This window comes from Cynocephalus volans, chromosome 7 (assembly GCF_027409185.1).
Source record: "Cynocephalus volans isolate mCynVol1 chromosome 7, mCynVol1.pri, whole genome shotgun sequence".
Classification (NCBI taxonomy): domain Eukaryota; kingdom Metazoa; phylum Chordata; class Mammalia; order Dermoptera; family Cynocephalidae; genus Cynocephalus; species Cynocephalus volans.
This window is the reverse complement of record NC_084466.1, coordinates 45,016,153-45,031,107: the sequence shown is the minus strand read 5'-3', so window position 1 is coordinate 45,031,107 and position 14,955 is coordinate 45,016,153. Positions and strand designations below refer to the sequence as shown.

Below are 14,955 nucleotides of genomic sequence, written 5' to 3'. Positions count from 1 at the left end.
GTACAGTTTTCTGGGAACATTCCCAGATCCTGAGCTATGTGAACTGCCTTTATAAACGAGACATTTGAAGTAAATAAAACTGAAACCTAAAAATTTAGTGTCTGAAAATACTAGTATGCTTTTTCTGTACTAAATAAAGTATTTTTAAAAAACAGGTTAAAATAATTCACATAAAAGTGGATGTGAATTATAAAATATAAGGTATTAAATTATGGTTCGGCTTTTCTTTGTGAAAATATTAAAATGGCTGTTTTTCATATTACTTACAAGAGTTTTTCATGTGACATTATTCACTTCCTGTTTCTTTGCTTCCTACCTTCCAAAATCTCTTATTAGTTTCAAGGCAAGGAATATTTATAAGAATTGCTGTTTGGTCACTTATTAAGCATAATTTTGTAGTTTCCAAGGCTTTCACTTTCATAAAAAGATACTCTAGTGCTTCCAGAAAAAGTTCATCATTGATATATATACTTCCCTCTTCCATGAGACTACAACATATGCACAGATTTTTCTGACATTAGGAGGTAAGATACTGTCTTTTCAAATGAGTATGCCACGTTTTCTAGTCACTAATGAAATGTTACTTTTCCCAACTCAAAGAAAAATGTTATGAAATTACTGCCAAAAGCATTTTGAAAAGCAAATGAGTTTTAGATTTTAGTATATTGAGTTCACTGTATTTTTATTTCAAAACCACTGGCATTTTTTTTAAAAAAACACTGGCATTACATTTTGAAGATACCAAGTAATTATCTCATTTATTTTGGTTTGTTTAAGAGAAATATCTACATGACTCTTAAACCGAAATATGCATATTTTACAACTTTTGCATGGAAACATTTATTTTATGCCTGTTTGTTCTACAAATTATCTAATTTCAAGTCTGTTCAACATGTACCTACTCTAGAAATCTTCAGGGATAATTCAACAAGTGGTAATTGCCATTTAAACGTCTGCTTTCAACCTAAGTAACTTTTATGTGCAGTTTGTAAAATGCTGCTTCGCCAATATTAATTCTTTGAATGTGCCTAAGTTTGTCTGAACAACTTCATTGTTAACTACAAAGGCCTTTCTTTGATATCTCTCCATGGCAGCCTCCTTAGCTTTCTAAAAAAAAAAAGTTTGGACCTTGAAACAGTTATTTTCATCTGTGATGTTCCTAGATATTTTAATCACTCCATTCCTGTCCCTAGCCTCTCCTTTTATCTATTCATGCTGATTAATCTTTTTAAAACATCTCATGTATTATGCAGTTTTTCCCCTAAGAAACATTTCTTAAATTCCTATCACCCAGCAGTGGTTCACACCCTGGCTGTATAATAGAATCACCTGGGGAGCTTTTTAAAAATGTCAGTGACTGAGCCCCACTTCACACCAGCTAAATTAGAGCTCAGGAATAAATATATTTTTAGATACCTAGGTCATGGGTATCTAATGTGTAGCCAGAGTTTGGAATCCCCAGGTTAAGGTTAAAACTTCTTTGCCAGGCCCTCAGGACACAATAGTGAATTTTGGCCTCACTCTTTTTTAAATCTATCTTCCTCCTTCTTCCTTTCCTCCTTAGCATTTGTCTTCTTTACTATTTTTTTTTAATTTAACCCATTTTTTATGGGTACATTATAATACCTCTGAACCTGAAAAATAAATCTTGTGTCTATATAATACTTTATACCATCACATACAAGAATTTGTGCATTATTCACAGGAAAACTCCTCAGATGGGTAGAAAACATAATCCTTTAACAGATGGGGAAGACAGAGGTTCAGATATATTCAGTGCCATTTGTGCAAGGATTTGCCTAGTAAAAGCAACTCCTCAGTGACAAAACCCTGGCTATTTCTACTCTGCCATATCTCTCTTGATGGGTTCATCCATTTTCTTATTTATTCACTCATTCTATTCTGTTTATGTGTTTGTTTGGTAATCAGATATTTACTGAGTGAATGCTATATGTTAAGATTTCACTCACTAACTAAAATATGGCATTTAATGTCTTTAATACTCTCACTTCAGCAGTGAAGTCACACATGGAAACAACCACCACGATATGTGAAAACGCTACGTGAAAATATGTTCACAGATTGCTATGGGACAAAGAAAAGAGAATGACTAGACTACCAGCTTTGATACATGGGCCGATGAGAGAATGATGGATTTGAGATGGGTTGATGAGGGACTGATGGTTAGCACACATTCAAAACAGAAGGAATTACATATGCAAAGGCTCGAAGACATGAATTCTCAGGACACAGGAATAGTATGATGGTAGATCAACCACAGAGCATGTGAGGATCGATTTGAGTATAGACAGAACTTATTAGGGCATTAAATTCAACACTAGGAACCAATGATGAGAAGTTACAGAGTTGGACTTGGCATAAGGGATGATTAGTCAGCAATGGGATAGGTGTTTTATAAACAGTGGCAGTATCAAGAGTGAGTTTTGGTCATGATTCCTTCTCTCCCAACCTCGCCAAGGAAATATGTATTACAAGCAAAGTGAGAGCATTTGCAGTATAACTGCGAAACCCAGGTAAGTCCTTTCTCCCCCAAATTTCCCTCCTAATCCTCTCTTGGGTCTAATTCTGGAGCAGCATCTGTTTATAGAGCAGGGAATGGCATCAAAGGAAAATTTTCACCCACTGGTACTTTCTCACTTTTTCAAATTTTGGAGTGTTGTGATGTAAATTGCCTCTGGGGATTACAAATCTACAAATCAGAGCAAAAAAAAAAAAGAGAGAGAGAGAAGAAAAATTTAAAAAGTAACACTGTAAACAACATTTTGAGATCAAATATAAATAGCCAAACCATTAAGGAAAAAAATTCTTAAGGGAAAAACAATGTAATCACTCTGAATCCTTCCTAATGAGTTTCTACTTCAGGGAGAGATGCAGCCTGAAACAGAGATTTATTTTAAAAGTCTCAAGATTTCTCCCACAAAAAATTTCTACTGTTTGCTAAATTTAATATGAATGACTACATAATGAATTATGGTTAAGATGGGTTTGCTAAATCAGATTTAATATTTCAGGGTACATATGTAAATCGAATTTGAGAGGTCAGGAGCTCAATAACAATAATCATATTAAATGGAAATTGCTATAAATACGTTTGTTTTATACTTTAAAATCCATTTGATGTTTTCCATTATCTACAATTGATAGTCTGTATTTTATTATATGGATAAACCTTACCTCCCCAAAATACCCATTGCAGTTCCTGTGAAAGTTGTCACTCACTACCTACAAAATACCTATTACAACTTGCCACATAATCAGGTACTTCAGTGCTTTCCTTTTTTACACAAATTCCTAAGAAAGCACTTCATAGTTATGACATCAAGAGAAAGAAAAAATCAACAGTAGCAAAAGCAACAAAAGTTTTATAAAAAAATCACACAACCATAAATAAGACACGGTTGTTTTCTTTGCTATAAAGGGGTTTCTTTGCATTTTCCACCCAACTCTAATGCAGCAGCATTGCACACTATTATTCTATTGCCCCTCCTACCTCTTTACAAAATCAAAGTAGTTTGCCAAAAATCAATGACACCATTATAACATTTTTGCAATCATTATAGAGGCAGTAGACTTGTATTTTTGTGCTATAGGTTTCATTAAATAACAATTCTATTTGTTAAAAACTCCCACTGAAAATGTTATTCTTACCCAGTTTAATAAGCTATGGATTCTTTTTATGAAGAATGGTAAAGCATTCTTAAAACTTTTGATGTACAAACCCTAAAAGTTAATAAGAAATTCACATTTACAGGGCAGAATTTAAACAATTGTCTGTACTTGGTGTCTTCAACTTCTTCTAGGAGAACTTACATGTATCGGGTTTTTACTGCCCCCATTACACTAAAATTGCTGTGTCATGGTCACCAATGACTCTCACATTAGTAATTTAAAGGGCAGTTCGCAGTCCTCATCTAACTTAGCCTGACTGATCACTTCCTCTTGATGCATTTATGTCACTAGCCTTCCAAGACACCACACACTCGGTTTTCTTCTTTCTTCTCATGCCCTCTTTCTGGAATTATTTAACTGTTCATGTTGCTGTTGTTACTCAAGTTGAAAGGACTAGACAGAATGAGGCCTAAGAAAGTATTTTTTTCCCAATGTGGTTGATTAGTATGGCAATTATGCCCACACTGAACAGTTCTTGACTCTAAAATACGTTCTCAGACAGAAACACAGAAAATTTCCTATTTATAAGCAGACAAGAAAAGAACTCTTAGAACATTCCTAAACATGCTTATATCAAAGTGCATATTTTTATACATATTTCTAGAAAGTGATGAGATTGATATTTGAAGTAACCCATAGTGTAGGGTCTTATTATTTCTGAAAATTCGTTCTAATCATTTAATGTCCTGAAACTTATTGTCTCAAATCAGGAAACATTGAGACTTCATTTACAGACTTTACTATTTTCTACATATCTTTCACCTTTGGCTTATTTTTGTCATCTTTAATTATTATTAGAAAACAAAGCTAAAACACTCACAGCAATTTATTGAACATACAGGTATTCAGCTTGGGTAATATATATTTTGATTTGAAATGAAAATGCAGCATGATAAATTTTAAAACTAAATGTTATACAAGTACCTAATTAAATCATAGAAATGTAGATGGCTATAATACATACCAATTTTAAGGTAGAGATTACTTATGTGAAATAAGAAAGGTGGATTGCAAAAGGACACAAAGGGAATGTCACTTGAATGTGCAGTACACAAGGAGTCTGTTTTTTTTAATTCTTTTCCCTTCTTAAAAAAAAAAAATCTTTTCTTTTAAAGTCGGAGACAGAAATATCACAAAATATTAACAATATTTTAATTCTGGGTAGTGGGGACATAGGTATTTTCCTTATTTCTCTTTACATTTTCTGAGTTTTTCAAATACTTGACAATGAATAAGCATGCAGAAAAAGAATAAGCATGCTTTTGTTAAATACCTCTTCGATCCACCTCGCAAGATTATTGATAATTCTTTATAAAAAGGGCTTTATAAACTATGAAATCTTGAAATTGTGCCTCTTTAGAAGTAAGGGTACCATATGTTAGGTCCCTTCTGATTTGGCTCAGAGTTAATCTTCTCCTTTTCAGTAGAAAATGTTTTTCTAAGGCCAGGTGAGGAACATGCTGTTCTTCCTCCTCCTCTGATACTATAGCTTAAAAGTCTTTCTCTATTTCCTTTAAATATAGTTTTGCCTTCTTTCACATCAAGAGAGCACATGCTCCTCCTCTTGACAGTTGATCTCTAGCATATAGCACAATGTCTGCAGCAATGTTTGGTACTTTATGTATATTTTTAATGAAATAAATAAAATAATAAACGAATAAATACAAGGCTTTTACAATGATTTATATTCACCCAGTTTGTTTCTGGCTTCTAACTCTCTGGGTGATCACTTATTTGTAATTTTTTGTTGTTGTTCTCAGCAGGTAAATTCATTGCAAAATTAGCATTCCTAAAACCTACAATTTGTATCACAAATGCTATCACCAAAGTAAGGTACATTGGTACCATAGATTGAGAATTCTCATATCAGCAACATTAAACAAAGCAGTGGGTTTAGTCATCATGCTTTGTTCCCTCAACTAGACCCTTAGCCACTAAGGCAGGGAGCAACTTTGACATAGTAGTATGTCCACTAGGTGGATAAATTTGAATTGATTCACTGAATATATAGCAAATTAGCTCGTGTTCAGCTTCTGGTCACTGCCACATGTCTGCACCCAGTGGACTTTGGAAAGTCCACCTTCTTGGTTCTTCTGGGGCAGCAGACCCCCTTCAATCCCTATGCAAGTTGACTGGGATCTGTTTCAATACTCCCTGGAACCCACCAATAACCCTACTTCCTTCCTCTATGTAAATTCTCTTCCACGCTTCTCACAATCCCCATTCCAGATTGCCTTTCCATCTAGATACACCCTTTTTTCTTTTTTCTTGATATCTCAGAGGTAGCTCCTTTCCTCAAAAGCACTTCATTTTTCTCTATTCCCAGAAGCTATTCCATTTTTAGTCCAGGTTTGCAGAGAAATTAGCCAGATGGAGGTAGTAACTAGTGCTCAATGAGCAGCAAGAAGTTGATTGTTGCACATGGGATTTATGAGAAAACATAGACCAGTCGGCTTCCTTCAATTATAGTTCCCTGTAATCAAGTAAAATTAACAGATAAAAAGCTATATTTCTTATTGTGCACTTTTCTGTTATAAGCCGGTTACTTTTAAAGCATTCATATAATATTTACCTCAAATTACTATGTTATGGTACAGTGGCTGTAACTAATGCGCTCCAAAACAGTTGGGATATAAGAAATACTTTGTGTACAGGAAAAAGCTAACAAATCTAAGTAAAAGGAGGATTGCAAAAAAAAATGAAACAATGTGAAATTACTGTCCAAAGAAATTCAGTAAGTGGTTTAAACTGGAGTACCAGATGAAACATCTTATTATATTTTTTTGTTTAGAAATTTCCCTTTTATATGCTATTTCAAAATGTAATGGTCTCTATCATAGGCTGGCTGACATTTTTCAAACAATTCTAACAATTTAATAAAATGAATAGGTGCCAAGTACTGTAACCAAGAAATAGCTTTCTTTGAACGTGTTATTGTTTAAGTGGTATTGCAGAGCAATTTTTTATCATAAATATCTTGGCTACTATAAAGTTTTATCAATGCTGTTTATTGTCCACTTCCTGAGAATATGTGTTTCTTTGATTTTCTGTATATGTATGACTTTCAGTTCTTTTCTTATGGGATTACCGATGAATGCAGATAGAGGTAGAAAGAGAGGTAGATAGAGATACATACAGAGCTAGCAATAGAGACAGAGATATATTCCAAAAATAAATAATCATCCAGCTTTTAAAAGGGTTACACTCAGCTGAATCTCCTTTTTTCAGTACAATATTTAATAAAAGTGAGGAGAAAGGAAAAAATAATTTTGTATTCTTACACAATTTTGGTAGTTCAATCAAGAATTAAACAGTAGCACTCCTTGGCAAAATTACTCAGCAGGTTCCCTCTAAATGTGCCACAACAGAGCAGATATCTGTGCACTGAACATTAAGTGTGCCAAAGAATGCTCAAGGCAGAGGTGCTGGGGTGCTGGCTGCAGGGCAGTGAACACAATTTTGCTAAATAAATAAATATAGGCACAAGCCCATATATTTTCCAACATCCAGCTGTAAATTCCTTCATAAGCAATTACTACAACCTTTCTACCTTAATATAGATAAACTGGATGCAATTTCAGGTCATTACTCACCAAGGAAGAACAATGCAAAACTACTTTTATGAGGACCACAAATCGTAACTGCTTCTGTGCACATTATGACACTTTTCTTTTAATGGTTCATGGATGTTATATCAGAGTTTTATGCAACTCTTTTGACTCAGTTACTATGGGCATGCACTGAAATTAAATTTCCATAGAAAGTATATTTCAAACATTAATGTTCTATACTTTACAATTTCTCCATTGGTCCCTTCATTGTATTATTACCTTACTGTAAAGCCATTTCACAAGAGCAATAATGCATTGAAAGGTTTTAAATTACAAAAGGATTACATGTGATATTGCTTGAGCAAAGCTCTATTAATGCCAGTAAGCTTTGCACATTACAACTTAATTCTGCATTTTAAATAAATGAATGCAAGTAATACAGGAGTTTGGAACTTCCCAAACACTTAAAAAGAGATGCTAACTTTTGTCCAAACATATTCCAAGGAATACAATAACAGACATTTTTAGTACCAGGGTAAATCAGGATTATGTTCAAGACAATTGTTTTGCAGTTCATTTAAATTATATTATTTATTATTATAAAATTCCTGAGATTTTTTGTACATTTTTTGTACATTTATCATTAAACTGTATTAACACCTTGAAGAAAAACCAAAACCAAAATTTCCTCAACACAAATAAAAATATATTAACTAAAAATATTTTTTGAATTCCAAATACAAATTCCAAACATAATAAGGTACTGTCTTAGAAGTGTTCACTGGGAATTTGAGGGGGAAATCTTTCTGTTATGTTTCCAGATTAAATGGAAAGACTTCAGGGAAGAAAATATAATAAATTTATTTTACACATTTCCACTAGTGCATTTCATTTTTACTCTAGGTAATTGATGCTTAAGAACAGACAAGTCAATGCATTTTTTAATTTGTTGATATTTCCAAGAAGTTTTTTAAAAGTGCCAAATACACAGTGCTTAAACTAACTCATCAGAGAACAACAGTATTAGTTTATAATGTGTTCCATTAACTGTTATCAAAACTCATAAGTCTAAAATGGAAGTGACTCGAGACATGGATACAGTGATGAGCTCTTCCTAAAGTAAATATTCTCCTTCTATGTAGAGACAGCATTTGTTAATTGCATTTTTGTGTGTGCACACACATGCAATCATGCACACCTTGCTTATGAATACATGTTTGATATAGGTGGTTGCATATAGTTGTACTGAGGAGTATTCATTACACAGAATTGAGTACAATATTTTTATAGAATATTGTATCTTTATATATATAAATTCTAAATTATATAAATATATATATGAATTTATAAAAGTGTTACAAAAAAACCCCTATATTATACTAAGTTAATATATGTAATGTCAAGCACAAATACATCCTCAACTTTAAGAGGAAACATTTCTGAAAAAATATTCTCACTGAGAATTATAATTTGACATTTTTGTGGTAAAGAGAGAAATTTAAAAAATCTGAGTTGACTATAATTTCCAATTGAATAGTATAATTACATCTTTATATCATGAAAAAATATTTTCCAAAAATAAACCTTCAACATAATATTAGCCTTGGATATCTGTACGCCCGTCTTTAGAAACATCAGTCTACAAGTCAACCTTCAGACAAAGAAATCGTGTAATAAATTCAGAGATTCAAATCTAGAGTGCTTTAAAGTACATTTAAAATTCAAGGCTGTGCCAGTTATTTGAATATTGTTTTTTCAAGGCAAATTCTTAAATAAGTTCAGTAGTTTATTATGCTTCTCTTACTGCAAAACTTTCTAAAATTGACCCTTCAGCTTGAAAATAGTATACACCAAAAGAGAGAGGGGGAGAGACAGGGAATGCACACAAGCTTCGATTTTTTTATGGTAAGCTAAAAACAAACAAACAAATCCTATTCTTTGAATACATAATTTCAAAATGTGTTTTTGTAAGTTGAGCATTCATGTTTTGGTTTTAGACTCATTTACTCAAATTATACAGTAGCTAAATTTGAATGGAAATGCATAACTTTTAAATTAATGATTTAGAGTAAAAAGAATGTTCCAGAATACACTGGAAAGTGCCAGTTGGCACTTGGAGGTATCAGACTTGAGACTCAGGTCTACTACTATCTGACTTCATTTTACAGCCACAATGCCCTTATCTGTAAAATGTGTTTACACTACAGAATCTCCTCTGCCTCTCCAAGTCAAAAATGCAGTATAAATTGCGATATTATTGGATGGGTTATCCCAAAACTTAAAGTAGAGATTTGCTAGTTTGTTTGTTTTTTGATAAGTCTCTAACCATAACACTTCATAAAATGATGTAAATAATTTAGTCGATAAAGTGACTGCAAGAAAGCTGAAATTTCTTTACCACTGCTTCGGATGTTACCATTTGCTGTTATCTTTCTGATGTCTCTGAAAAATGTATTACTCTATTAAAACTAAATTATGAATTTTAACTCTCATGCTCCAGATACGTTTTTTTTTTTTTTTAAATCCACAAAGATAAAAACACCATAATCAAAGGTCTGATGTTTATTGACTCTACCTCCACTCTCTTCCCAGGAAAAAAATTGGCGCTACAAATTCCTTTTGAATTATTTTAGAATAAATAGGCCAAAATTAAAGAAACCAATCACAGTAATGTTGGATAGGAACTCTTCAGCAAGTCTAGAATCTATCTAGCTGTGAATGTTTAAAAGGCTAGAGTGTTTTTTAAATCTATTTTTAAAATTAAATCTCTGTGTATTTTAAGGAACAAAACTAAAGCACATGAGAAACATGTTCATTTTCAAGGTCTTAAAAATGTTTCTTCTTATAGGTTTGGGCAAAGAATCCCTGAAGGGATATACTTTAACAAACAAGGAAATATCTGTAGATGTAGTTATTGCTAATAGAGTTTGTCTTTTGAATTACTTTCTTTGTTTCCAAGCTCCAAACTAATATAACTTCAGCAAGAGCACTTTACTGTTTATCTTTTAATCCTCAGGTCATAGAACTGTAACAGTTAGATGACTCTCGAGAACACTAACACTTCTCTGATTTATCCTTATGAAATTGTTCCCTTGGTGAAGGGAGGTATGAAAATGAACCAGAAATAAATTACAGAAATATATACACCAAGAAAACCTACTTTAAAATGTATATTAACAAATGTGAAGCATAACTGGGAAACATTTCTTTTATGAAGAAGAAAATGTTAAAATACTATATGATTCTATACTCTCTTCAAGAAGCACATTAAATGCTGTGACACTTATGAAGTTTCTCTCAAATAAATGCATTAATTCATTCATTCAATTACTCTTTAACAACTTAGTTAAAAGAATACACATTTTTTAAAAAGCCCTTTTCTTCAAAGAGTGACAGCATATTAAATGTGGTCATTTTGATGAACTCTCTACATCTTCCAGATGTATTCAACAACCAGTGTAAATATCATTTTAGAAAGCTCAAAATAGAGGGGCAAGAAGAATAAAATCTTGAAAGAGTAGGAGTAGACAGCGCTATTTGAACAGTTTTTTCCCCCCTACATGGTGTTCTTCAGAAGAATACAGATGATAGTTCTTTGCTGGAGAACAATGTATTTTTTTCCTACAATAACATTAAAATAAATATATTTATTCATTAATATTTCAGTTCATGGTAGTTTTTATGACATGGAAGTGGGGACAATATTTAAATATGTTTAAACAATACATAGAAAGCATTTTATCAGCATTAATAATACTGATAATAGCAATCTACTTTCACATGAAGAGAATATTATAATTCAAGAAAAATAATTTTAGGAAAAGTGAAAAAAAATATATAGAATGTCTAATTATTGCCTCTTCACCTAAAACTCAACGTCAGTGAAGCACGGCTCTTTGTGATCTTTATTAGCATTCTATTACAATCCCAGGCTCTTTTATACAACTGTTTTTTACTCAGCCATAGACGATAAAGATCTGACAAGACTGAGTGGACCTTTTCACTCTCCTTCAATAAAGGAAAAGAAAAGATTCAGCTAGACTATGCACGTGATATCTTTTTCTTATCATTTGGTTTTCAAGAGAGCTAAGATAAACAGAACAAGACCATCAACACTAATTTGTGTTGGTTTCCTGATATCACTATGGCAAAATGTTTAAATTAATCCTACAATGCAAAATGTTTTGCAATCATCTGAACAGCTATGGGTCATGTCACAAAACAAATTGTAACTTTCTCTAACTTATAAAGGATAGGAACTTGTGGGATGTCTGTGCGAATGAAGAGAAGTAGAAGGAAGCAACTGCATTAGGTACCTGGTTTCTTTTGAGATTCAACATAAAAAGAAACAGGACATCAGAGTAAATATGATTCATTCTCCCGACACCAAGCTCAGTAACTCTAAACCCCTCTCTGCCTTCCTTTTAGCCCTAGCTCTTTTCAAGTTCTGTTAGGTCTCTTTTTCCTTCCCTCTTTGGCACTGAAACTCTGTTAAGAGCTTGGAATCTGAGTTTGAAAATTGTGCTTGCAAGTAAGGAACTGTAGTAATTTTTTCCCTTTGGGCAACTTCAAGATTTCGTAGACTCATGGAATATTAGAGTTCAGAGGGATGTTACAGATTTGTTTCTTAACCTCTATTATAGATAAGGAAATTAAAGCACAGAGACTGACTGATCTAAGATGAAATATTTAGAGATCAAAGGATGATGTATTTTATTTTATTTAGATGACATAGGGTAAATATGATCTTAATTCCTTTTAAGATAATTGAAGCAAACAGAAATTTAGACATATTTTCAATCTCATATTGTAAATTATAGGTTTATAGAGTTTAAAGGGACCTTCTACCTTAGTTCATTGATACTCTCACAAATCTTCCAGCTTACTGCCATGCAAGAGGGTAATAACAAAGACCCATCAATAGACTGGATTTAGAGCCATAAGGATTCAATCCAGACGGCCATTCAATTTAATAGAGGGGAAAACTCTCCCTAGAAGAGACTTTTAACCAAATCTCAAGAAAATATGTGTTTAGCTCAATATTCAAACGCATTCATAAAACAAACCTTTCCTTGGTTCAACTCAAAATATCCCATGTTCAGAATCTGTGAGGTCGAAAGGGACAATCAGATATTCTAAAACATTAGCTGAAAAGGAGAGTCTGATGAGTTCAAAACCAAATACTCTGATAAATACGTGTTTGAATACAGCCCAAAGCATCAGTCTAAGTACAGTAATTTATCTATATAACTTAGACCCTTTTGTGTTAATGGCTGATTGTGAGCAAGGCTTGACTGAAATTTACCAACCTGTATTTTGTGCTTTTAAGCTAATTGACATTGTACATATCTTCTCAAATACAGAACATTCTTTCCATTCCTATTCCCTGATGAGCTCTCTAAAGCATGGAGAAGTATAGAAATTTGTTCACACTCTTATTAAAATAAATAGCTAAACACAAATAGGGAAGCTTGCCTACGGAAGGAAAACTCATACACAAACATATGCCTAATAAAGGGCGCAGTCAGCAAATATTTACAAACTTTTAAACAAGCTATAGAAAGTACACATGAAAAATAACAATATTTTATTTTCTGATGCTCATTAAACTGAAACTACTTGCAAATGAAGTTTTCTTTCAAAATGAAATCAGTACTGACTTTCCCTTACTTTTATTTCTTCTTTATTTATTAAACGCCAACTAGTAAAACATGCACTTACTTGGTGAAATCTGTATCGACTCTGATGGCTTATGCTGATGTCAAATCAGACAAGGCAATGACTTTTGCTCAATTTATTCTTCATGTGTAAACAACAGTACATTTTTAAATGAACTGCCATGAAACTAGGTCTTCAAGAATATGTTGCTTGTAAAAGTGGGGAACACTCACCTCATATATACTTTACTGATGCATAACATTAAGGGCCAAAAGTGTCTTTTCAATTTATCCCATCTTTGAAAAGCTTGAGCCAAATAACTCATCATATTCTAGGAACATTTCATATTTTAAATCCTTTTTGAAACATAACCCCCAAAGAGTTATTTGATTATCATAATCAGAAACACTAATCACTACAGTCTTGATGAAAATTCAGACATTATCTCAAGAGGGCTCTGGTCAAATAAATGTGTTGACATGCTATTTGTTTTTATGATAGTTATTCATTGTGACTCAGTATAAAATAAGTTTATAAAAAAGAAGTGACAAATACTTGGTGTGAGAATCTAAATCACACAGAAAGTATGCAAGACAGAATCTACCAGAGGATTCCTTTCAATTCCATTAAGAGATAAAAAGGATACATAAATATTCCCTTATTAAAATGCTCCAGAATGATGATTCTGTTTATTTCTATGAACAATTCTGCAAGTTTAAAGTGTCATGTTTTCAATTTCACATTATGTATATGATAAACTACTAAAGACAGCTCCTTCTGCAATATCCTAATTCCCTGCGGAGACATTCCTACATAGAAGACACAATCTCTCCCTCATTCGCTCTCCCCTGCAAAATTGGTATGTTAGGAAAGTGTTGCGCCTCAGATGCCCACAGAAGCAAAATCTCAGAGGACCAGTGTTTTATGTAATGAACTATATATGGCTATGCTCAAAGATGAGTGGTTCCTCCCCAGTGCTTTTGCAGAAATTTAAACTAAGAGGGGTAGAAGAAGGTCTCAGTTGGTGATTGAAACTGAAATGGAAGGACTGGCGTATACAAGGACCCAGCTGCAGCCATATATCATTTGTTAGGATATAGTATACAGAAAGTAAACAGTGTTTCCAGAAATGTATAGGGACCAAGTGAAAAGAGGGAGAATAGGAGAGAGAGAGAGAGAGAGAGAGAGAGAGAGAGAGAGAGAGAGAAGAAATACTCAGAAAGAAAAGCTTTTATTGATCATAGTCTGTTCCACTTTAGATAAGGACTCAAGTGTTCTTTATTTTTCTCTCCTTTGATTCCAGAAGATCTATAATTTAATTTTGATAATGTAAGTGAATTTTTTCCCCTTACAACCAAAAGTGTCCTCATCATCAACTTTAATCATGATATATGTTATACTTTATTAAAACTATCTTTTTCAACTGTTCATAGACTTAGCATTTTATTACTCTTGATGGTAAGGGAAAGAAAAGTAAAGGGAAACAAACTTCAAATTCAGTGTTACCAAGACAAAAAGAAAATAAATGTGTTCTAATCTAACATTTTTTATTGTATCTAACATTTTAACAGTTTTTATAATCACTGAATTAATAATTTTCACTAATTTTCCCCCCTTGAAAAAAAATAATAAGCAGAGAGTAGAATACATGCCCATGGATCAAATAGGGGACCCAGTGTTTAAGTCTGCTAAGTCCTCCCTACATATCAAATGCATTTCAGTCTCAGTAATGATATATATAACTTTGTCACTTCTCTTGTAAAAGAGTTATGAGGATGGTTTTTGATCATGGTAAAAAAAATTTACCTAAAATTAATCTAACTGTTTCTGGTATTTTCAACGTTCCATTTTCCGCATATCTTTCTCACTGTGCACTTTGGAGAGTACTCTGCACCTTCTATTTTCAGCTTCCTTACCTTCTAATTGTGCCTCAACTTTGTTAACACTTGACAAAAACTACTCTTGGAAAGCCCTCACTCTTTTTTCTTCCATAATTCTAATCTCTCTGCTCTTCTATATCTCTGTTCATTTCAGTAAGCTTGATTTTCCTTTCCCA

General features: G+C 32.9%; 1 protein-coding gene across 4 annotated transcripts in view; it reads right to left on the bottom strand.

Moving 5' to 3' along the window:
• Positions 1–14,955, bottom strand: part of PCDH9 (protocadherin 9) — an 873,028-nt gene that overhangs the window by 560,580 nt on the left and 297,493 nt on the right. The gene's annotated exons all lie outside the window — the stretch shown is intronic.